The sequence below is a fragment of the Lepisma saccharinum genome, chromosome 1, assembly GCF_977018435.1.
Source record: "Lepisma saccharinum chromosome 1, izLepSacc3.1, whole genome shotgun sequence".
In the NCBI taxonomy this organism is placed as follows: domain Eukaryota; kingdom Metazoa; phylum Arthropoda; class Insecta; order Zygentoma; family Lepismatidae; genus Lepisma; species Lepisma saccharinum.
The window spans coordinates 43,576,892-43,600,599 of NC_139229.1; the positions used below are offsets into that span (position 1 = coordinate 43,576,892).

At 38.7% G+C, this 23,708-nt stretch overlaps 1 long non-coding RNA gene across 1 annotated transcript in view; it reads left to right on the forward strand.

Annotated features, from left to right (window-relative positions):
* Nucleotides 1-7,850: 7,850 nt before the first annotated feature.
* Nucleotides 7,851-23,708, forward strand: part of LOC145994860 (uncharacterized) — a 91,373-nt gene continuing 75,515 nt past the window's right edge. The window contains exon 1 of the long non-coding RNA XR_014442398.1: nt 7,851-7,946. This is a non-coding gene — a long non-coding RNA (uncharacterized LOC145994860). The remainder of the gene's footprint in view (nt 7,947-23,708) is intronic.

A 23,708-nucleotide genomic window follows, 5' to 3' on the forward strand; every position in this document is an offset into this window, starting at 1 on the left:
TTTGGGTATACAAATTTGTAGTACCAGTAAACTAAATTATTGCTTTGTAGTTCTAAGTACCTTACAACAGTGGTTCTTACCTAGGACATTAATCTTGTGATAATATTTACACGTAATTTAGAAACACTTAGTACATTTACATTCTAAGAAAACGCATACACTCATGGGCGTCTGGAAAGGTGGGGGTGGGCGTACCCCACCTGGAAAATTAATGTTACCATATATACAGCACACATGCAAATAACATCCATGCCCAGGCCGGGATTCGATCCCAGGACCCCTGGCATCCGCCCCGGAGGTCTTCCCTTCTTATATATTTCCCGGTGTGTAAGGGGTGCTCCTTCCACGTAGTGCACCCAGTCAGAATATTTTATGATTTTAGTTATGCAACGTTAGAGTTGTTATGTGTAACGATAAGGAGCTGGACCCCGTATAATGTGACGGGTGCAAAATAGCCTTAGTGCTGACGCACCCAAAATTTTAAATTCAAATTCAAATTTTATATTTCCCTTTTCATTTCTCTCTTTTTCGTTCCTTCTTTTGCTTATCTTCTTAATTTCACAGATGAACCTTAGTCTCTTTCTTACTGTTATTGTGTGTTTCCCACTTTCTTACTATAAAACATCCAAACATCGTGAAATAATATTAAAATATTAATCAGTACTGAGAATATATTTCTCTTGCGCAGCCGTAGTAATCATCTCATCAATGTATCAAACATGCAAATCCCCAGAATTGGGCTGTTTTCAGTTTCCAAAGCGCCCCTGCATATCCTCTTAGTCCCCAGTCGGTACCTTGCATATCATAATTATGAAGAAACTGCATTATGCTTCTAAGCAATAAATGTAAGGTTCATAGGCGTACGCACGGGGGGTGGGAAAGGAGAGGGCACTTGCCCACCCTAATCATGGGCGTCCGCAATTTCTTTACACGCCAGGCCGATAATAGTGTTGCCCCTCAAAAAACACCACTTGAATTTGAAATTATCGCATTAATATAAATGAAATTATACGTGTGAAAAATAAACCTATCGGTCTATCGGTTGACATTCGATTTTTTACATTAGTGTGCTTTCACCTAGAAATTTAGTGGAGAGGAATCTTATCGCGGTTATTAAACGATTAAGCATTTTCAAGCCGATTAAAGTTCAAAGCAACTACGACGATGTGACATTGTCCCTCCCCAACCTTGGACGAAAATCAATTCTAAAGGGGCAAGGGGGGCAAACATTTAGGTAAAAACAGCAAGACTAGTAGAATCTAAGAGTAGCAGGACAAAAGGATTCTTAAGATGAAATTAGTTTTCGCGTCTTTTTTGCATTATTTCTTCCAGACTGGCAAGAGCACCTGCAGGGGGACACAAAGGGGCAATTGGCCCCCTCGATATCAAATTTTATACAACTAAAAATACATTCCGTAAAATGTTCTTGCTTGCTTCGCTCGCAACACCTGCTTTTTTTTTTTTACAGTCATATCAACTTCAGATCCGTAGCTAGAGGGCGTCGGAAGTTGGCCCTGGGCGCCGAACGACCTAAAAGAAAAGAAATGTAGAAGAGAATGCCATGGCGCCCCATGAAATTTTTTTGTCATATTAAATCAAATGTTGTTTTCAGTTAGCAAACATTTGGATCCAAAAATTTTCTTGCTCCCTTCGCTTGCAATTTTTTTGTTTTCTGTAATGCATTGTAAATTACCAGAGAAGTTACAACTACTAAGCACTTCAGATTCTTCTTGCTAAACCGTTTTGTATGAACAGAATTGTTTGGAGGAAAATTTCAGAGACAATTTATTTATTCGTTATGCTGCAAGCAATGAAACTAAAACAGTGATAAAATTATGTTTTTCTTTCCCTACTGAAATTTCATCAAAGCTTGTGCCCCCTCCCCCCTAATCAGAGGGTCTGCGCACGCCTATGGTAAGGTTTACAGTAAGACCAAGGTCGCGAGCGAAACGAGCGTGAACATTTTTAGATCTACAAAATTTTCTATGCAAAATAACAATACTATTAATTTAAAAGGTACTATCAGTTTCAAAAATAACTATTTTCCCAAATGATATTTTAGTGGTGTTTGTTCCACAGTTCCTTAACTGTATAACTTAACTGTACTTAATGGTGTATGGGTTCAATTTCATTTTCTTTGTAGAGGGGGGAGGGGGATAAAACATCTCTGGCAGCGATTAAAATAGTTTTCTTCGGCTGGGGATGAAAATTTGTGTGTGGGGGGGGGTGGGGGGATCGCCGGCATGTCCCCGTTAATTTACACACTGTTAAGAAAGAAGGAGAAAACGAACTCTGCTCATGTAATCAGTGTGGTGATTGGGCTACAAACCGAGGGGGGGGGGGTAAGGTGTCAAAACTAGGGGGGCAAGGAGAGTTTGCTTTCTCTTGGTAGAAAAGGTTTAGCATAGTGCGGGAGCAAAAGTGGCCAAAAGTTTGGGTGTCAACTACCCCCTACGCCTTCCTAATCACCGTCACTGTGTGGATGTATCTTTCCGACAATTTATTCACTAAACTACGTACATCCATATGACTGTGATGCAGTGGCGTAGCATGGACATTTCTGGTGGGAACGCCAAGTCCGAAGGAAGGGTCGGCCCTTTCTTGCTTAATAACTTACTTATGGTATTAGTCGCCACAGGTATTGTTTATTTGCCTGAAGTCAGCTGGGTTTTCAATAAAACATCATCCATGCATGTTTTAGCTAGACAATTAGATGTCTCACTATGCCACAAATGTTTTGAACTCTGGTGTTTTATACCTTTCTGCATGACGCAAGTCATTAGAAAACCTACCTGAATCACAAGCGCCTTTGAACAACAGCAGACGTCATTGTTGTGGTTGATTTGGTTTATTTTACTTCGCTTTTCTACCACTTTTGGTTAATCGCGAATATGAATATGAGTGATGATATTGATGAAGGGACACTGACAAAGAACACCCGTGCTCACGCTGGGATTTGAACCAGGGATCTCTGTCGTCTTGGCGCACTGTGCAAAGCAGAGTGGATGATCCAAATATTGTACACTCTACTGACGTAACAGTGCCGATTAGTAATTCAGACCACTGTTTATTACATCTTGAGAATGCTGATAAACATTTTAAAATAATTTTCTCCAGAGACCATTCGATGTTAAGAGTTTTCAAATGAATGCTAAACATTTCCATTGACACAATATTAAGCAGTTAGATAATAACGAAAAAAATACAATAAAAGAAAATAATAGTTTTGCGGGTTAAGTGGTAGAGCAGCAACACGCTGAATTTCTACCACGAGGACTTCACCAACTTACTTCACAAAAACTGTGTTGATCTTTTAGTTTCTAATGCACATCGCTGTTCGTGCGATAAATCATACAATGCAGTGACCATTAAGAAGCAGTATATTTGAGATTGGTAAAGTTACGTCAGTCAATATTGCGTATTGTAGCATCACATAGCACGAGTTGCATGAGAGCGAAGAACCGGGTAGGAATGCTACCGCTGTCGTCTGCTTCAGAAGGCAGGAAGGGTCACATGAACCAATCACGGTAGACCTCTCGTTCGCCAGCGTAAGAGAGTCCATTTACGCGCGTGCTGTAGAAATGGAAGCTTTCCCTCCATAAAGGCAGCAAGGAATATAGGAGTCCTGTAAGCCGAACCTGCTCGGCGTCCGGCCGGGAAAGGCATTGAAAAGAGATGCTGGAACGAGTGTTGAGAGTGGAGCGTTGCAAGCGGATCGCGAAAAATAGCTATTATAATGCCATGAAGGTCAAACATATTTGAAATTAGTCACGTTTTACTTTATAATCACAGCATTTTAGCATTTTTGAAATTTTAAATCTGGGAACGCCGGGCGTACTATAACGCTACGCCACTGCTGTGATGTTACATGCAACATCTTGTTTCATTGACAAAAATATAGGAAAAACATTAAAAGAAAATGCACCTGGGGTAAAAGGGGGTGACCCTTGCTCGAGACACGCAAATGTCAACCTCACTTTCATGTAATACACCCTGGACTGCATTTTGCAAAACTTATGAGGTTCTGGCGTATGGACCCATGGTCAGTATAATCCTCTGTGAGAATTGTGATGTGTGCTGTCTATATGTGTTTGTAAATTGGTTGAGTTGGTGTTTTAAGTCCACTTTATGCACAGTAACGCTAATCGAGACTGGACCTACAGTTTAAAGTGGAATCCAAGCCACTACGTGCCTCCACCGGGTATCGAACCCGTGATGTGTTTGTAATTGTCCCTTCATCTATTTCATCTTAGCACCATTCATCCTCATCCTCGCATTTAGCCAGAAGTAGAGACGCAAAGTAAAATAAATCATGTCAATAAAAAATGCACCCAAATTAACGCCAGAACAGGCTGAGACTGAATAGACATAATGGACTTTTAAAACTTTTATTTGTGCTTCTTTACAGGCAAATAAAGATACCAAGGTATTTGCATAATTCTTATTTTTCGTCGCTTTGGTTCCACTTTTGGCTATTTGCAACAACATAGACAATTGATTTTATTGATTTGTTTATTTTACCTCGCTTTTCTGCCACTTTTGGATAAGCGAGAATATCAGAATGGGTGATGAATTGATGAAATTGATGAAAGGGGACACTCACAAAAACATCCATGCCCAGGCAGAAAAATGTACGTACCCGGGACGCCTGGCGTCGTAGCACTTCGTGTTAACCTTTTCGCCATGAAAGTCGGTGACAATATGGATGAATGATAATTAATGAAATTGATGAAGTGATAAAAAGGGGGGAACCCACAAAATATGTCCCGCATACTTTCGGACGTATGCGCTTATGCCCTGGTACCTGAAAATTATCCCAGGGCGTCAGTTACGCGAATTATTTACAGTTTCTCCCGCTAATCTTTGATTTATCCTTTATTCTTCTATAGCTTTTTTACAGTAATTCACTGTGACATTGACATGAATGCCCCAATGTGAACAACCAGATTTGTTCGGTTTTCCTGAACAAAGTTGGTTTTACAGCATTCTACAAGGAAATAAGTAAGATTGAAGTAAAAGTTAGTAAGAGTAGGACGTAAATGTATGTTAGTGGTTAATATTAAAAATATTTATGAATACAGATACAAAATTACACAAATGCGTAGTTGTTAACAAGTGACACAGAGAAACACCAATTTCTAGGTCGCGGTTCGAACCCGAAATATTCGGTGGAGAGGGAACGAATGGAGCTGTCAACCTCTAACAGCCACCGAAGCGGCAAGGGAGAATGCAAATGACAAATTGCATGCTATTATATTGGCCCCTGGCTCTTCCACATGAACAGACTGTAGGCTTCCCCGATGGCGCAATGGTAGCGCCGTCGCCTTGTAATCAAGGTCCCCCCGGCTTCGATACCCGATGGAGGCACATAGTGGCTCGGATCGCACTTCAAACTGTAGGTCCAGTCCCGATTAGCCTTACTGAGCATAATGTTGACTTAAAACACCAACTCCATGAACAGACAGTAGGAATAAAATTGCTGGTGCACTTATTTATATACTGATAAAACTGATTGCAGCCACAAGAACTTGCGAAATCAGGAAATTACTCCTCATCCACTGATGATATCAGATGGAATCAGGAGGCGGTTCCACATCCAATCAGTCATTCAGCTCCTGAAACCAGGCTTGATAAAGTCCCAGGAATTAAATTACATTTTTTTTAAAAAATCCGGTCCAGGAGAAAAAATCGGCAAGTTTAAATAAGTTCTGGACCGCAAAGAACCTTTTTATCTGCAAAATATTTCAATCCGGTCCAGGGACCCTTTTTCAATGAAATAATACGCAACTTGGACCGAATTTAAGTTGTGGGAGAGAAAAAAAGTTCCGCTCCTGCAGCGGAACCTAATAGAACCCATTAGAATTTATGAGTTCTCGGACCGTTAACAACCCTGCCTGAAACAGACAAGTGTAACTCGGGGCTTGAAAAGAAACCAGAGCGCGCTACGACGCCAGGAATCCCGGGTTCGAATCTCGCCTAGAACATGAATCCCTACATCAATTTTATCATATCATTCATCCTCATCTTCGCGACTAGCCAAAAGTGGCAGCAAAGTGGAGCAAAACAAACCAAATCAATCAGTCAATCAATTGAAAATAAATGTGAGAACGTTTGCCAAAATACGAACTTGAAATGTGATATCCACCTTCTCGATCCTGGTGGCCTGACTGGCCTCTTTCTTATGGCGTGAAGCAGCGGCGGCGCCAGGATTAATCATCCAGGGGTGCTGAGGGGGTGCGGAAACAAATTTAGGCGGTGCGATGTTAAAAATAAAGAAAACATGAAACACGCATGCAACTACATAAAGTACGAATCAACTTTTAGTAGGCATCTAGGATATGCGAATGAAGCTGAAGAATACTTCAGTGTTTTTACTTGATTTTAGCACAACAACGACATGTCTTTGGAAATTTGAAAGGAACAGCTTGTTCACGGGAGGCTAATGGCATACATGGTCGTATGGAGAATTTTTGCGGGGGGGGGGGGGGGTCAAGCATTTCCTCCTCTCTAATACTGTTACCCTTTAGAATAAAAACTCCTTCAGTTTGAAGCTATATGTTCTTGTGATAATTAACATAAATTACTGGCTGAATTGAAACTATATGTATGAAATACATACGTTTATAGGTTAACATCGATTTTCAATGGGAGACTGTGCCCTTTTCCCCTTCTCCCCATCTGGATGTCCATGATGACATAGAATACTACGTCTTACACTCCAAGGAAGTGGTCATACATGTATAGTGTAAACATTCAGACACACGTTACAGTATTATCTATGTAGCAAAATATAAAATAAAATCACTAGGGCTGAGCCGATACCGATGCCGATGTATCGGCATCGGTATGGGAAAGTATCGGTTGGAATTCATCTACCGATACAGCCGATACTTTTCCGGCATATTGGTCTTTCACGGGGTTCGCCAAAATGCCGCCCGCCACTTGCGCGGGTTGCAGTTATTCTGGAAGTTATGCAAAATTCAAACTTTTTTTTTTGCACTAATTTTGCACGAAAAACTATATTTTGCGATTACATATCTATTTTAATATTCTGATGTAAGCCTTGAATATGCTAAAGCAATTTCTTGGTAAATTGATGCATATAATTGGAGAAGAATATTTACGCACCTATATTGATCAGTATTTTGAACAAATTTAATTATTGCTATCGTTATCGGTATCGGTGGGAATCGGTAAGTGTATCGGCATCGATATCGGTTCAAGGGAGTATCGGCTCAGCCCTAAAAATCACCCTTGTCTTTAAACACAGAATGTTTGCAATACAACCAATGCAGGTATCAGATATTAAATACATTATGCAAGCGACAAGAACTGCTGAGTGCTCACTTTGTGTGCATTGAGTAAAAGAAAAATTCGCTACCCAATCTGAAGTTCTGCTATCTACTAGGGATTGAAAGGGGGGAGATGAAGAGGTGCAGAAGAAAATTAAGGAGTGAGCAAGCACCCCTTCGCACCCTGGTGTGAAGTGATGCAATAAGGTCCTGAACCATTCTATGTGATGTTACTGTACGCTGAAAATGGAAACATATCGTTAATGAAAGTACTATAACAACGTCGTCATGGCTGTGGTTTTTCAATTTTGGTACGCAGTTGTTAAGGCACATAATGTCAAGTGGCTTCAATTTCATTGCGATTCGAGATAAAAACGACGACCTACTCCACACTCCGCATTCCATCGCCAACCCTTTTTCAACACAAAGGGAGAGAAGACCACCACACCCGTGGATGGTGACACTATGGGTTGTTGGACAGTGTGCACACGTCATCAAGTCAGGTGTCTGACGCGAAGTTCTTCGCTGGTGTTGACTGCTAACAGGCCACAGTGGTGGTCGAGGCGGTGAGAAGCAAGGACAGTTCTTTGCTGCTACGAAGGAATTTTAACGCAGCGATTGTTCTTCGGCAAGGGAAATGGAAGCCACAACACGGTAAGTACGGCTGTTTTTCATTCTGTAGACAACACCCACGCTTGATTATTACGTGCTTTTCTTCGTGTTTTAAGATCCAAAGAGATTGCGAACGAACACCACAGGAATGTGCACACAGGCAGCATGTTACAAATGCATCATACTACAGTGGCGGCGATTGGGTTCCAAAACTGGGGGGGGGGGGGGGAAGGGCCGTTTGCTTTCCCTTGGTAGATAAGTGTTAGCACAGTGCGGGAGCAAAAGTGGCAAAAAGTGGGAGGGGGGCAACTGCTCCCCCTCTACACCCCTAATCGCCGCCACTGATCATACAAATGATGTAATCAGGATACGAAATCATTGAAGACTGGTGGTGGAGGAAGATCTTAATCTACACACAAATATATACGATATGGATATTTATTATTATATATATATATTAAATATAAAAGTCAATTAATTACTAAATATTTAAAGAAACATTATTATTAAAGTGATTGCTGCTACAACTGTTTTAAGCATTGCCATTGGCTGGTAGGTTTGTGGGGTCTCACTTATTGCACACAACTTAAATACACATGGTAGTTAGGTTATGCTTATTGGGTTTGGTTCTTTTAGAGGAAGAAGACAACGAAAAAAAGTTGTAGAAGCGATACTACAGACCATTATTTAATACACATGAAGGAATATTAATTCATTTTTTTACATATATCAGATATTTGTAAAGTAGCAAACTAACTAACTGATTGAGGATGCCAATAAATTACGAAATAGTTTTATTATGTGTTTAGTTTTTGCTCTCTATTAATATAAAACTATTAGAATTTATAATTATATTTGACTTGCATTCTTCTTATACTTTACTTGTTATTGGTTCATCTGTTAACGGACCGTAGAGAGCGAGAGAGAGAGAGAGAGAGAGAGAGAGAGAGAGATCATTTAACGCTCACAACCACACTACTTTGTGTGTGTTTTCGATATTATCCTTAGTAAAGTATATTTGACATCAAAATTAATTGCTTATATTTTGTTGTTACTACAAAAACTCTTCCCCCCCCCCCGGGAAATTCTTGGTGGTGGAGATTTTTAAGGCCAAGATTGTTAGTGGGGGAAATCGCACACTGGAACGAACACTACAGGAATAACACAAGAAGCGTGTTACAAATGCATCATACAAATGACATAACTAGGCACATGTCTATAAATATGTCTCCGGGAGGTCCGACCCAGTGTCTTAATAATAATAATAATAATAATAATAATAATGCCTACATTAAAATAATTACGTTAAATCAAATTAATACTAATTACAATATATACATTAATATTATTATTTTATTATTACATGAATAGGGAAATAGACGGTATAACAATAGAGATGTAACAGCGCAAATTCATTATGTAGCTTGCCTGTGGTTAAGATCGGAATAATTTATAAGCAAGTGCCCTGAAATTAATGTCAAATACATGAAGAATTGAATATTTATTGAATAACAAAAATTATGTTAGGTGGAGTTGGAAAAAAGGAAAGTTTGTGATTAATATTTCATGCATATTATTATGAGTAGTGGTGTGCATAAATCTTCTTTGTAATGTCATTCAAAGCCGTATGATCCCAATATAATCCTTTCCTTCCAATAAGTTCAGAGGAAATTAATGCGGCGATGACAAAGCAGAATAATAAAAATATTGCTTTTTAAATATTTTAGGGATGAAGAAAAAATTAATCAGAATATTCGCATATTTGAGCGAAATTAGTCAAGTAACACCATTAAACAGCTAGAAATACGCAAGAGATTCGCCAAGTTTAGAGCAACGAAAGGAGAGCCCAGTTCTACACCCACCTCCCCCCGTGTCCAACCGTCCCGCTGCGTTTCCGTTGAGTGCAATGGTGTCAGGTGGGCCAGCTCATCGCAGCAGGTAACAGTGGCACCAGACATTTTACATTGTTTAAAACTTTGAAAAATCACCATGGACGTGGAGGAAGTGAAATCGACAAAGAGTACGTTTCAAACATGTTTTATCAATGAATTTTTTTGTGACCAAACAAAGCAAATGTTTGTGTGACATAAAAATACTGTAAAACCTTTAAAAATATATAAAAACCTAAAAAAATGGCTTGATTAAGGCGCATAAACATAAAATAGGTTCTAACAAGCAAAAGTTTTTTAGGCACTATAAAACTTCACCATAACTTATTATTTCTTACATACCTGTAAAGGAAAAGATAGGTGTTTTTAACCATAACTAAAATCCAAGGTCTATGCAATATTGGATCACGTAGAACACTATCACCAGGTTCAACTATTTCGAATTTTTCTCTTCACGTTACTGCACTATTCGCGATTAAAATTAACCGATATGCCATCTGCCGGGATTTTCAGGAAGTACTCTAAGTAGGATACGTTGTGTTGAAGTCATGGTGAATATGCGAGAAAGTAAGGTCTACTGTTCAGGTTTTTGTTGTTGTTTTTTTTTGCTCTAAATAGTTTTATTGGTCAGAACAAATTAAAAGTTTTCATGTGTTTCCACCCCGTGGAATCAACAAAATGAAATTTGTTAATAAATCAGGGAAAACGTAATTGACAGAAGATTGGTATGGGGGATATAACATTGTAATTCGGCAAGGAAATTACGAAGAATGCACGAGTCTGCTTACGTTATTTATCGAGAGATAAATATATATTTCCATGAAAGTAAAGTTTTAAATTGTACTTTATAAATAAAGCTTTTTTTCCGAAAAATCATGAAGCGTCTTAACCAAATCGTCCATGTATTACCGGTGTTACGTATGTGTGAAATTTGGAACAGGTGCAAGTCGATTAAGAGGGAAGATGAAAATAGTTTGAGAATGAATTAATGTCAAATGTAACCAGAAAAAAAGTGGATATGCTAATGTTACTGTTTCATTCAGTACGATGTCCTTTTTCAGTGAGTATAGCCCGGTCATGAAATCGTGAATATTATTATTAAACCAGCCTTTCTCTTTCGAGAAAGAACTGCAACGATATGTTCGCAATTTTCTCCTGTCCCAGCTTTTCAAGTACAGGTCAATTTCAATTCCTTTATTTTCAAATAATTTCCGAGAACCCCAGTTACAACATGACGTGCAGATGATACAGCACTGCTTTGGACAACCAGAGCGTATACATAGTTTCGTCTGCATTTTTCGTGTTATTTTTGCCTATCATAATTAAATGCTTCGTTCTCAGTACAGCTTCACGTTTGTTAGAGTACCTGGAATTCACATCGCATTCGCAATATTTAAAAATAATGCGTAATTTAAACGTTTTCTACCATACCAGTCATGACAACACGCTGCTCTTTTGTACTACTGCTGAATGTAAACAAAGATCTATCCTACTTAGAGCGGCCATATTGGAAGCGACACTAGCGCTCAGGTGGTAATTTTAATCGCGAATAGGTACAGCTAACAGGTTCAATCACGTCATTCGGACAGTCTAAATGACATATTAACGTCATTTGTTGAATTAACCATGTAACTACTTGGAAACAGCAAATAGGCCATATTGGATACTAGGCCATTTTTGGTTCAGTTACCTTATGATCTGAAAGCATAAGGTTGGAAATGGAATCGGAACACATGCTGCATTACAACCAATGACGTCTCGGTAGTTTGATGGAGGTTTGCATCTACCCCTTTTCATTTTGGCTTGTGTATTCTGGGCACCCTTCTGGCTACATCAATATTAGTGCGTACGTTTATGATGGGCACTGAGATGACGCAGCAACTTTTGTCTGGATGTCGACCGAGACAGGGGGAAGCAGTATCGAGAAATGACACGTAAGCCTGACACGGGAGATTTCTGAGAATCGTCACATTAGCAGTCAACTTCGTATCTTCTGCTTCCCAGATTACTACACTGACCTACATTTACGAGATTCAGATGCGTAACATTCCATTGCGTGTCTTTCTTTCTCATAGTCACTGTTGGTTACGACGATGATAATGCACTTTAATCAAGAGTTAATTTTAATCAAAACACTTTGTGTGTGTGTTTTATTAGTGACACCTGGCCTATTTTTTAACGTGAGTAGAGAAATAGCTTCAGAGCTGACCATTCTGAATTATAACCCCGGTCTGCATGGGTTTAGATGTCTCGCAGATGACTGTTGTCTCTGAATAATTTCAGCATGTTGATTCCAAAAATGAAATCCATTTTTACCCATTACGTCTAGTTTCTTCAGAAAACAGCAACGTATTAACTGCCTTCATTTCACAATAAAATGTGTAGTTCCATCATGTTCCCAATAGATGGCTCTGTTTAGATGGTGGTAAAATGTTGGTTTTCTACATACAATCCTCCAATCTTGAACTATAAATTGCACATAGAATAGTAAGCATTTAATACACCTTCCACCTTCACAGGATACATTGGCATGAAAATTGTATGAATTTTGATTACGTAAGTTTTATTTTCTAAATCCCTCATAAAAATTTCCTTCACGAAATGTCCAAAACTCAATATTATAATGTGGTGGGTTGATTGAACTTACTGACGTGCAGAAAAATCCTGACGTGATCAGCATTGATGACGATTTAGTGATTGATTTCCTTTATTTTACTTCGCTTTTTGTGCCACTTTTGGCTATTTTGCGAAGATGGGGATGAGTGGTGATATGAATGAAATTGATGAATGGACACACAAACAACCATGATCTGGCCGGGATTCGAACTCGGGACCCCTGACGTCGTAGCACGATGTGATAACCACTCCACAACGGCGGCCGGCATGTGACCAGCATTCAAAATACTTTCAGAATCACCTATTGGTTTGTAAACAACCGAAATTTCACGTGTATAAATTTCCTTTGTTGGGTTCTGTAATAGTTGTAATGGAATGGCGAATATGAGAATTTTGATTGAAATTATGAAAAATCCTAACGTGAAGGGAAGAAAATGATCACCATTCAATATACTTCCAGAATCACCTATTGATTAAAATCATCCATCTTTTTTTTTTTCAAAAGTGCAGGGCCGTGTAATTTAATCAACTATACTTCTACGTACATTTAGACGCAACCTTATATCTTTATACTTTATACTGATTGATTGATTTGATTTATTTTACTTCGTTTGTCTGCCACTTTTGGCTAATCGTGAAGATAAGGATGAATGATGATAAGATGAAATGATGAAAGGACAATCACAAACACATATAGACAGCAAAGATCACAAGTCCCGCAGACGATTATACTGGTTGTGAGATCAGACACAAGAGCCTCGTTAATCTCAAAATGCAGTCCAGGATCTGCTAGGTGGATGTAGTGATGACATTTTCGTGAAGATCTGATTGTTGGTTTGTGCTTTCAACATTTCCGGACACAGAATCGAGAAATTTTACCGGTAAGTAAGTCGAATTTTATATAATATTTGGAAGCAGAAAAATTTTAGATAAGCATATGATAGTTAAATGAATATAACGTTTCTGCCAAACAGGCCACTCCGAGAACCTGCCGATGAGAGTTTAACTTTCAGTAATCCTCCATCCACAAAAAACAACTTCACCCTGCAATTGTTTCTTAACACGGCCACCAGAGTCCGCTGGTGCTTGGAAGATCTGGACTCGAAGGGAATGGAGTAGGGATCAAAATCAGTGTTGCCAAGTTGGCCCTTTTGGGGCCAGAACTGGCCCTTTAGAGTACGTACTCAGCCCCAAAATTCAGCAAAAGCCCGAAGGGGCTTTTTAGCCCTACACAGAGAAATCTTGCTACAAATCTAGCCCTTTCAGTAATGAAATGTCTTTTTGGTATTTCAGTAAACTGCAAAGAAGAATTCACTTAACCGACCCTCCTCTGCACCTGCAAGCTCGTCCTGCGACCCCTTCTGGGGAGCAGGTAGCAAGTGCACATTGTCACTTTATCCCCTTGTTTCTGGTTTTGGTATGCTGTGTAGCCCGAGGCGAATTACGGATAGCTTCGATTCCAGAAAATGCGAATCTTCGTTCAGTTGCATTGCATTTGGTCCTTGAAAGTTCACAGAAGTGCGGTGCGGAATCGACGAATCGTTCGTAACAGTGAGGCTCACCCAAAGACTAGTTCGTGCGTGCGGCCGTGTGTGTGTGTGTGTAAGTGTACGTGTGCCTGCATATATACGAAGCAAGAATATTCCGAAAATGTGTAATGCTTTTGTGTAATCTACTGCACCACAATTTAAGGGAGAAATAAATTATTTAAGTTAAGAAAATTTAATTTGCTTGAGCGTATGCCCCTCATCTTGACAGTTGATTAGTTGTGGTTCTTGAGTTTCAGAAATTTTGCACCAAAACACCCAAGAATTAAGAACCAGATTTTTTTTCAGTGCGCAGCCGCACCTTTGTAAATCTAGCCCCTTGGATGTGAATTTTAGCTCCATTTTGGGTGCGATTTAGCCCGTTTTTCTCTCGTGCTGTTGGCAACACTGATCAAAATGTACTTCGCAGTGTATGGCCCGGCAAACCAGCGTAGCGTACTTGCGTAAATACGCAGCACATTTACGTCGCGTATTTGCACGTTAGTATTTGGGCCTCTTTATCACGTGTCATATATCTCTTTACCTTGGGAGCCTCGTGGTGCACAGGGAACTCACACTACTATTCTATAACATATATGTTACGTGAAGAGTGGCCAAATTTTTGCAGATGGTTCGGAAAAATCTTATTTAGTGATGCTGTTATTGTTGCAATTAATACAAACAATTTAAAAAACGTGGATCAAATTAATAGATGTATGGCTCACAGCATATTAGGTAATTCTTGTTTCAAAGCATTGTTATTGTTTTTTCAATCATTGTTATTGTTTTTAAGTATTGTTAATGTTTTTTTCTGAGTATTGTTATTGTTTTTTTTCTGATCATTGAGTCTCTTGTTATTTGTAACATGACTCTGCCGTATACTCTTATATCGATAACGTTCGAGGAGCTGGCCAGCAATAATTCAAGGTCAAACGAACAATCGAAAAAACTTAACACAGTTCATGACGAAAAAAGTTTTTTGTTTACTTGTCAGATTTATGTGAAATTTAAAGGCAAAAATATATGTAACAGAAGTTAATGTACGTACATGTCGGGTACCGCGTCATAAGTACTGGACTAGTAAAGAAGTTAAGAAATCCGGTTAATGCTACAATGTGAATTTTAAAAGATCCTAGTTTACGGAATTTACGTGGCTGTGCTCCTCGACAATTCTGCAGAAATTGTTTTGTTGGCCATGCTTGCTTTTTACCAATAAAAATATAACGTCTGGAATAAAGACAGGCAATGGGAGAGGAAAGAAGAGTTTGCAGGATTCTTGTTGGGAAACCTGATGGTAAGAGACCTGTAAGAGAACCACACGAGAGGGATAACGTTCAGATGGATCTAAAGGAAATCGGTAAGGATGGAAAAGATTAGATTGATCTTGACCCGGATATTGACAGATGGAAGACTTGTGTTGCTGCAGCCATAAACCTTCGTGTTTAAGAAGGCTAGAGAGTTAGTTATCTGGAATAGAGAAGGATTCGCTGACTTCCTGAATATAACGTGACCACTATACAAACATTCACATTCTACTTAACATTTTAAAATAAGCATGTGTAAACTACTGATCTATTTGTTTTCTATTACCCCATTTTTTCCTAGTAGCCCTTCACCTACTTTAGAGCCACCAGCCGCCGCTGAATTTTTGTGGCCACATTCTAACCAGTCTCCTCGGAATGCGTCTTATTTTCGTGACTAGTAAGTCCTGTACTACAGGGCGTCCACAAAATCATTCTAATATTACAAAGGTTTATTACAAAGAAACTATTGCAGCTAGATGCATGGCTCGAGGCAAAATAAAGAGAAACTCATGAATTCATGAAAGCACACTTCTGGTCTCCACAAACTTGTCATTCGACGCAAAAATGCTTTTGTAATTACGTGGTGGTCGTACATATTCCCTCCTAAAATTTCACTGACCACTCACCTCACTTAGTACTCCGGAAGTTTGTTTCTTTATACAGCATATTCGCAGAAGATACAATTCAACATACAAGTGTATCAATATACGCTGTATAAAAAACAACTTATTACTAACTTCGTTGACTGTACAGGAATCGGTGGCTTGGGTCATGATACCATAAAACACATTGAGCTTTCTTCTGCACTGGCCGCGCCCGAAAAGTGCAAGACCGTGCTTCAAGCGAAACCCTCCGAGAATGTTCTTGCAGTTCGATCTTAAGAGTCGTGGACTGGAAGTGAAAGTCTTTCGAATTGCACTTCGACTGCAGCGCCAAATAGATAAAACTGAGGACACGTTGTTTTCCCCGCGTTTTAAACAATTATTTTTTACCATAGAAATCACATAACATTTTCAAATGTTCTTACACATACATTTCCACACTTTAGAAGAACTTCAACCAACAATTTGCTGGCTTTCTACCTCCGTGATTTCAAACAAATGAACGAGTGCAGCAGTCACGTGATCAAACCTGCAACGATGTGTGCCCCGCTCTGTGGTCTCTATTGTTCGTGTACGTGGAGCTTTCGAACTGCACTTGGTGACGTCAGTTCCGTCAAGATTATACTTCAAATCTGTTCTTTGTAGCAGCCTAGACGCCATTTTCAGTCCCAGCGATTGCAATCCTCCTGTACCAATTCAGCCTCTATCATGACACAGGCCATGCATTTGTAACTGTAATAGTTTCTTTGTGATAACCCTTTGTAATGTTGGAAAGACTTTGTATTTTAGTCACATTCGTTATTAAAGATTTTCAAATCAATGCTACATTCCATGTACGATTTCTCTTTCAAAAAGTCTTCGTTGATATGGAAAACACGAATTTTTCTGTCTTTGTGGTCCTATTTGGTATTCTCAGGGTGATGTGTTACATGCTTCCCTTCTTCTTCCCTTCTTGGCATGACTTGTCGCTGAGTAGTGCACGAAGAGGCATTCTTTCGTCTGATACCACGAAGTTCTTGGAATAGGTTCCAAACAGCAGTAGCGTACGCAGGATTTCATCAAGGGGGGTGTTATTTCGAAAACTTTCTACAAATTCAGATTACCATTGTTTTATTATAATACTTTATTTAATTAATTAATTAATTAATTAATAATAAATTAATTAATACTTATTATAATTAATTAATTAATTAATTAAATTACTAATAATAATTATTACTAATGCAGCTGCTATTTATGAAAGAAATAGAACAAAATTACATTTCTTTTGTTTCTTTGTTACAAAATACCTGGTAATTGTCTAGTCAACGGTTATTTGTATATGATAAGTCATACATTTTAAGTGTGAAGAAAATCCATAAAAACAAGCAAATATATTAAATTTATTGAAATAATCGAAATATGAAACTAATTCAAGGAGCCGCGCTGGTCTAGTCTGACAACTTCGTGGGATATCCGGGTTCGATTCCCGGAATTGGTTGGAATTTATCCAGCCTTGTCTCCGCACCCAGCCTCATAGCAATGGGTACCTGAGAGCAACCCTGGGGGATGAAGGCTGCCGGAGCATGGTGCTGATCACATCACCTGCAAAATAGTTCGAGATCGAGAATCTTTGGGGCCCACCACACCACTACGTGTGCCTTCATGGCACGGTGCTATATGCACGGGGGAATTTACATTACCTTTACCTATGGAACTCGCCCAGGATGATGATGAAGCGCGAGAATACATGTTGCTAAATTCCACTGAGTCTATGTTTTAGTTGAAAAGTAAGTTTATAGACATTCCAACACATTTATCACTTCTAGGTGATTCACAAAGCACTTCTTCAACATTATTTAATGATGTGGATGTAGACTCAGCATCACTTGAGAGTTCACAAGGGGATGCAAAATCAGTACCGGGAAGAACGTTTGCAATAAGGTCGGCAGAATGCGACGAAGCAAGGAATTTTCACAATTCTCGCGAGAGTCACTGCGCGACTTTTTGCAAAAAAAATTGCAAAATTGAACTTTGCGGCCGCTTAGATTGTGTTTGGAATGTTGTGTTTTTCTTCATGCTGCATGGGAATAATAATTCAAATTATTATTATTATTACTGTCGCAGATCTTTGACTGTGATAAATTAGCCATTTTTAATTTTTTTCTACAGCATTTTCCATAATATTTCAAAAACTCAAGGGGGGGTTAAACCCGGTAACCCCCCCCTTGCGTACGCCACTGCCAAACAGTGATCGAATTGGACCGGTATGAGCCGGTATGGCATACCGGTAGAAAATTAAGATGCCAAAAAGCACACCGTCAGTATTTTTTTTAAAATTGGTGCTTATTTATTGGAGCTGATCGCACAAGTAGTTACACAATGGCCAAAAATGGACTCGCTCATTTCTCTCTCTCTCCCTCTCTCTCTCTCTCTCAAGCACGTTTAAGTAGTACCGTACAGCAGAGGTTCCCAGCCATTTTCGTTTCACGGTGCCCTTAGTGTTTCAAAATTTTTCCGCGGCGCCCAAGTCAGAATGTAGGCCAATCTAACACTTGCAACGCTCAGTTAGTGTGGTTAGGTTGCTTGTTTGTCCCTTTAACAATTATTTAGTGGTCAAAAAAAATAATTAAAATTATGATAAATGTTATACGCATCCGGCATATAATCATACTTATCGTAACTGCCCACGCGAATTTTCAGTTCATCTCGATTCTTGTGGTCGTGGATTGAAGTGTAAAAACAAACGCTTTAAGTTGTTACTGTATAAAATATTTGTCTTTCAGTCACGGGTTGACTTGTGCGACATACTCATTTTGATTGTGAGTGCCACAAGTGAAAAACGGGTTTAGTTTTGTGACTAAAACGAACATCTTCCATCAAACGCGATACAACTGAAGTTGAACTTCAAAGTGCTGAAAACCTAAGTACTGAAAAAAATCTGACAATTCGTGCGTGCCACAAATAAAAAGGGAGCACAATTTGTGGTGATAAAAGAGAGAGAATGAGAATCTATGCATTTTTTAAGGAGCAAAAAGAAAGAAGATTTATTTTTTCAAAGAACAGGTCTGTGCATGCGTGCATACCGGCAGTAATTTATTTCCAATTCGGTCACTGGTTCCAAATCTTCGCGACTGGTGAACCCCATGTTTGTAGTTTCTTACTGTGGTAGCTTTTCTCATGAAACTAGATGAATACACTTTTCCAGAAGGAAATTTCCATCATTTTTTTGTTAGCTATGGTGGGTCTTGCTCAGGGTTGGTAAGGTAATTTACTCGTTACATTTTTTACGTAAGTTACGCGTCATTTACTACTAATTCACTTCACGTAGAAAACCAGTTTTTTACTCAGATGTAAAAAAATCATTTTCTTTCGAAAATTAGTAATACAAAATCTACTTTTATTAAATTACATTTTGGACTTTAATTTTCTTACATATTTCAGCTAAAAAAATCATTATTTTCTGAAGATAGTTTATTCAGCCACTTCACGCCCACCTCCTCACCAGTGACGGCGCCAGCCTAAAATAATAAAATAACCACACCAAGAAACTACGATAAGGTACGTCTGTTTTTATGAGCATCTACAACCTTGTTTAAATCCAAAGATTTTACAAGCTCTTTCTCAAAGCACAAAATAGATATAGCATTCAACCTCTCATTACCATTTCGATTATGAAGGCAACACTTGATTTGCCGTAAGCAGTTGTTGATGCGGGTGGGCACATTTCAATATCACAAAGCTTATAAAGTTCGTAAATGGCAATTTTAAATATTTCAACCATTGCAAGCAGCTGCTGAAGGGTCTTTATTTTGAGTTCCTTCCTGCCTCAGTGTGCCATAACTCTAAACTGTCCAAATTACAACAGTAGGGAGCGGCGAAAGTTTGTAGCTTTTCGTACATGAGAATAGTGCGGTTGGAAAGCAAGAAAAAATGGAAGAATATTTCACTTCCGACGGAGAACTTGCCCTTTAGGGGGCAGATACCACATTAATTCCAAAACCTAAAACGCTCCAGACCCCAAGTTTTTAAGCTCTCGTTTGTCTGTAATGACGTCTTCAAAACGAAGACGAAGATTCTATACGTGAAACCTGTTAGTTTATGCAGTTATTTATCACCATGCCAATATGGCTGCTAGAAGTCTAAAAATAACCCTTTCAGCTATTTGATCATGCTTTGGATCAAACCTCATGCTTTGGATGTGCTAGAATTCTACGGTAGCATCCAAAATAGTGTCAGATTAAGCCCATGAATAAGAATAGTTCATTTTTTTACAATCTGTATATGTACGGGGTGTTTCAAAAGTCTGACACCATAGGACAACTGCGTTATTAGTCCAGATGACGAAAAATGGAAAGAGGGGAGTTGTTGGAAACATGAGGTTTTCAATATAATGTGCTTGAATTTTCAACGTTGAGACTGTTCGCTGGTACGAGCCTCAATGAGAACTGACATTGCCTTGTTGCCACATACTTCGTCCTTAAGAGGGCATTTACGTTATCGCAACACCGTACTGTACTCGGAAAATTGAGAATGATGACGCAAAATTAGAGGCAAAGTATGAAGTGTGTTTGGCGCACACATACGCACAAGCACACAACTACAAAATCTGTAATTGTGGCTAATGTTATCTGAAATAGAAGTTGTTCATTAGGGCATAATGATCCGAGGATAACATTTCGTAACGAAAGGGGTGTCAATTTTTTTCTTCTAATCGGGGCAGATCACCACTAAAATATATTTGCGCTCAGACAACATCTTCTGTTGGCGCAAACCGGATATGCCAACAATAATGACGATTAAGAGGGCAACGGTTCACGCAGACTTCGCCTTCGGTGGTCTAGGTTAGCCGTATCGACTAAGCTGTGTGTCTCAATGAATAAGGAAATACATCTAATACCGTTCATCAAAAGAAAGGAAGCAGTGGAGTGGACCAAAACCAGCAGAAAAAAAATATTAAAAAAATGTAATAATTCGTGTGTTACTGGTTGCTATCTTCCGTCATCACGCTGCTTCTCCTCCAGACAGTCAAATGGCCAGTGGCACGCATGGAGGGCGTCGATATCCATATCTAATTTTTAGTCCCATTTTTGGAAATACTCTGGCCAACTGGAGACCTTAACCTTTGCTGGTCACGTTGTTTTTCCTTGTCACCACACCTTGCTTCTCTGAACTAGAGAAAGAAGCATGGGATTGCTGTAGTCTTCATGCTCTTGAATGAATCAGTCCATCGAAAAATAGGTACCTCGTTTTCCTTCGGAAAAGTCAAGTAAATGTTGATAATATTGTTTTGAATATGCCACTGGTTTATATAATCAGGATTAGTAATTTTTTACATGTACCTGTAAACATGTGTGTGCTACTTTATACTGCACTGATGTGGCTGAAAGTTGCAGTATTACATATTTATACCAAATCAAAGAGTTGATTTTGTGTAGACAAAAAATAATTGAAGTTACTGCTGCATGGCATAATAAGTATATTGCAAAACCATGTAGAAATTTAAGCTAAGAGACTTCTGTTATTTTTATATCAACATACGTTAAATGAATTCTTTGACATGAAGGCATTGAAATAATAAGCCTATTATTTGCTGAAGAGGTTTTCTCGGGATATCAACCACGTGATTTCGTCCTTTTCATAGTTCGTCTCCGGGAAAGCTTCAAAAATTATTTCAAGGCTATTATTTATCGTCGTTACGATACGACTCGGTGCTGGCCTTGAAATGGTGACGATCAAATCTCGGGGAGATTTTCTATCGATTTAGCATGTACAGGGTGACCCAGAGATGTATACCAATTTTGGAATGAACATTACACAGTTAATTGTACATCAAAACTCTATTATTTTTGTTGTATAATGTGTGTGATCTATTGCCATTTATTTATTTATTTATTGCAGTTACCATGGGGTCGTGGTCGGTGGAACATCACGTGTTCATGTATGATGCCTATGTTGCAGCTCAGAGGTTCAGCACCTGGTGGTGTTTTTGGAGTTACAGTGCCTGTGGTTCGAAACTGCTTAACCCATTTTAAGATTGTTTTGCACGTTGGAACTGATCCATGCCGCCTTACGTGGAAGTGCCGGCGGAATAACCTCTGAGCTGCAACCACTGAGTCGCCGTTTCTCACATAGGCATCGTACGTGAACACGCGATGTTCCACCGACAACGACTCCATGGTGACTGCAATAAATAAATAAATAAATGTAAAATAAATTACAATATATCACACACATTATACAACAAAAATAATAGAGTTTGGTGTACAATTAACTGTGTAATGTTCATTCCAAAATGGGTATACATCTCTGGGTCACCCGTTACAACATAGTTCTTTCTTTATAAGCATATAGTTTTGTAAACCTCTAGCCCGAACACCCTATATATATATATATTTGTGTGTGTATGTAAACAAACCTTACCCTCCCGCAAAATGGAAGAAATCTGAATTTGTGCTCTTTTAGCTTAGCCCCCCAAATCTCGGAAGAAATCGGCGCCTATGATCGTTGCACTTGTTTTGATCCCATTTCGAGCCATTTTCCTTAGTTATTCGTTTAAAATCTGAGCTTTTCAGCGATATAATTATTTTTTGTGATGATGCACGTTGCGAATTTCTACAGTACAGTACGTTCATGCATCGATGTGTACATTTGAATCTTTTCCTTTTAATCCGAACTCCAAGGGTATACGAAAAATGTTTGAATTATCCAAAATTTGAATTAACGGAACCGTGTATCATTAAAGATGAATTTAAGGGCTATAAACATTTGTTGGAATTACCAAATAATTCGAACTATCAATTTCCTATTAAAAATAATCCACTCTATATTTAAATTTTATTTTTGTGGATAAATTGATGTAGTTTAAACTTTAGCGAAACAACCTGACACTTGTTCTTTTGATATCTTTGTTGGTAATAAATAGACCTCAGATTTTAGGTTTTTAACTTATAAAGTTATGTCAGCGTTTCGTTCATAAACGCAACAACTGATGAAGTTTTATAGTGCCTAAAGAAAGCTATTTTGCTTGTTAGAACCTATTTTAGGTTTATGCGCCTAAATCAAGCCTTTTAAAAGTGTTTTATATATTTTTAAAGGTTTTACAGGATTCTTATGTCACACACAGGCATTTGATTAGTTTGGGCACGAAAAAAAATCAATGGACATGTTTGAAACGTCTGTCGATTTCCCTTCCTCCAAGTCCATGGTGATTTTTGAAAGCTCTAAACAAAGCAAAATGTCTGGTGTACAGTCCAAAGTGCAAACGTCTGATCTACATGGTCTTGCTCACTTTTTTTTCGCGCCACTTCGGTGCTTTGTGGCATTCACACCTTGCAAACTAACATTTCAGCATTGAAGTTTGCAGCACTCGCTATGTTTTTGTTGTGCGGAGTTGGACTGTGGATAACATGAAAAACGATTGTTGCCTAACTATACGGCGAAGAGTGGATTTTAGTAGCAAATTTCCAATGGTAAGTTCTGCCGTCACCGCAGGTTAGGCACACACATAACGTTATGTAAGATAGTGTGTATTTCAGGACAGAACCTACTTCAGGATCTTTCGAGCCTAACTTAAAGATTTTTAGGACCTATTTTAGGATTTTAAGAGCCTATTTTAAGAACCTAAAAGCACACATTTAGAACCTAAAAATCCGAGGTTTAGTAATAAATCTCTCTTGAATTTTTTACACCTACTTTTAATAGACCCTGTATAAAGAACGTGCATTTCAATTCAGCCTATACTGTAATAGAAAATTGCCACCGCGCTATTAGTGATCCCAGTCCGGCCCTGCTTTGATCCAGAAATGTATGGCATCTCTCTCGTTACCCCCAAAAGGAAACGTGATTTCTACTAACGTTTGCATGCATTTTGCATTACCCAGATTAC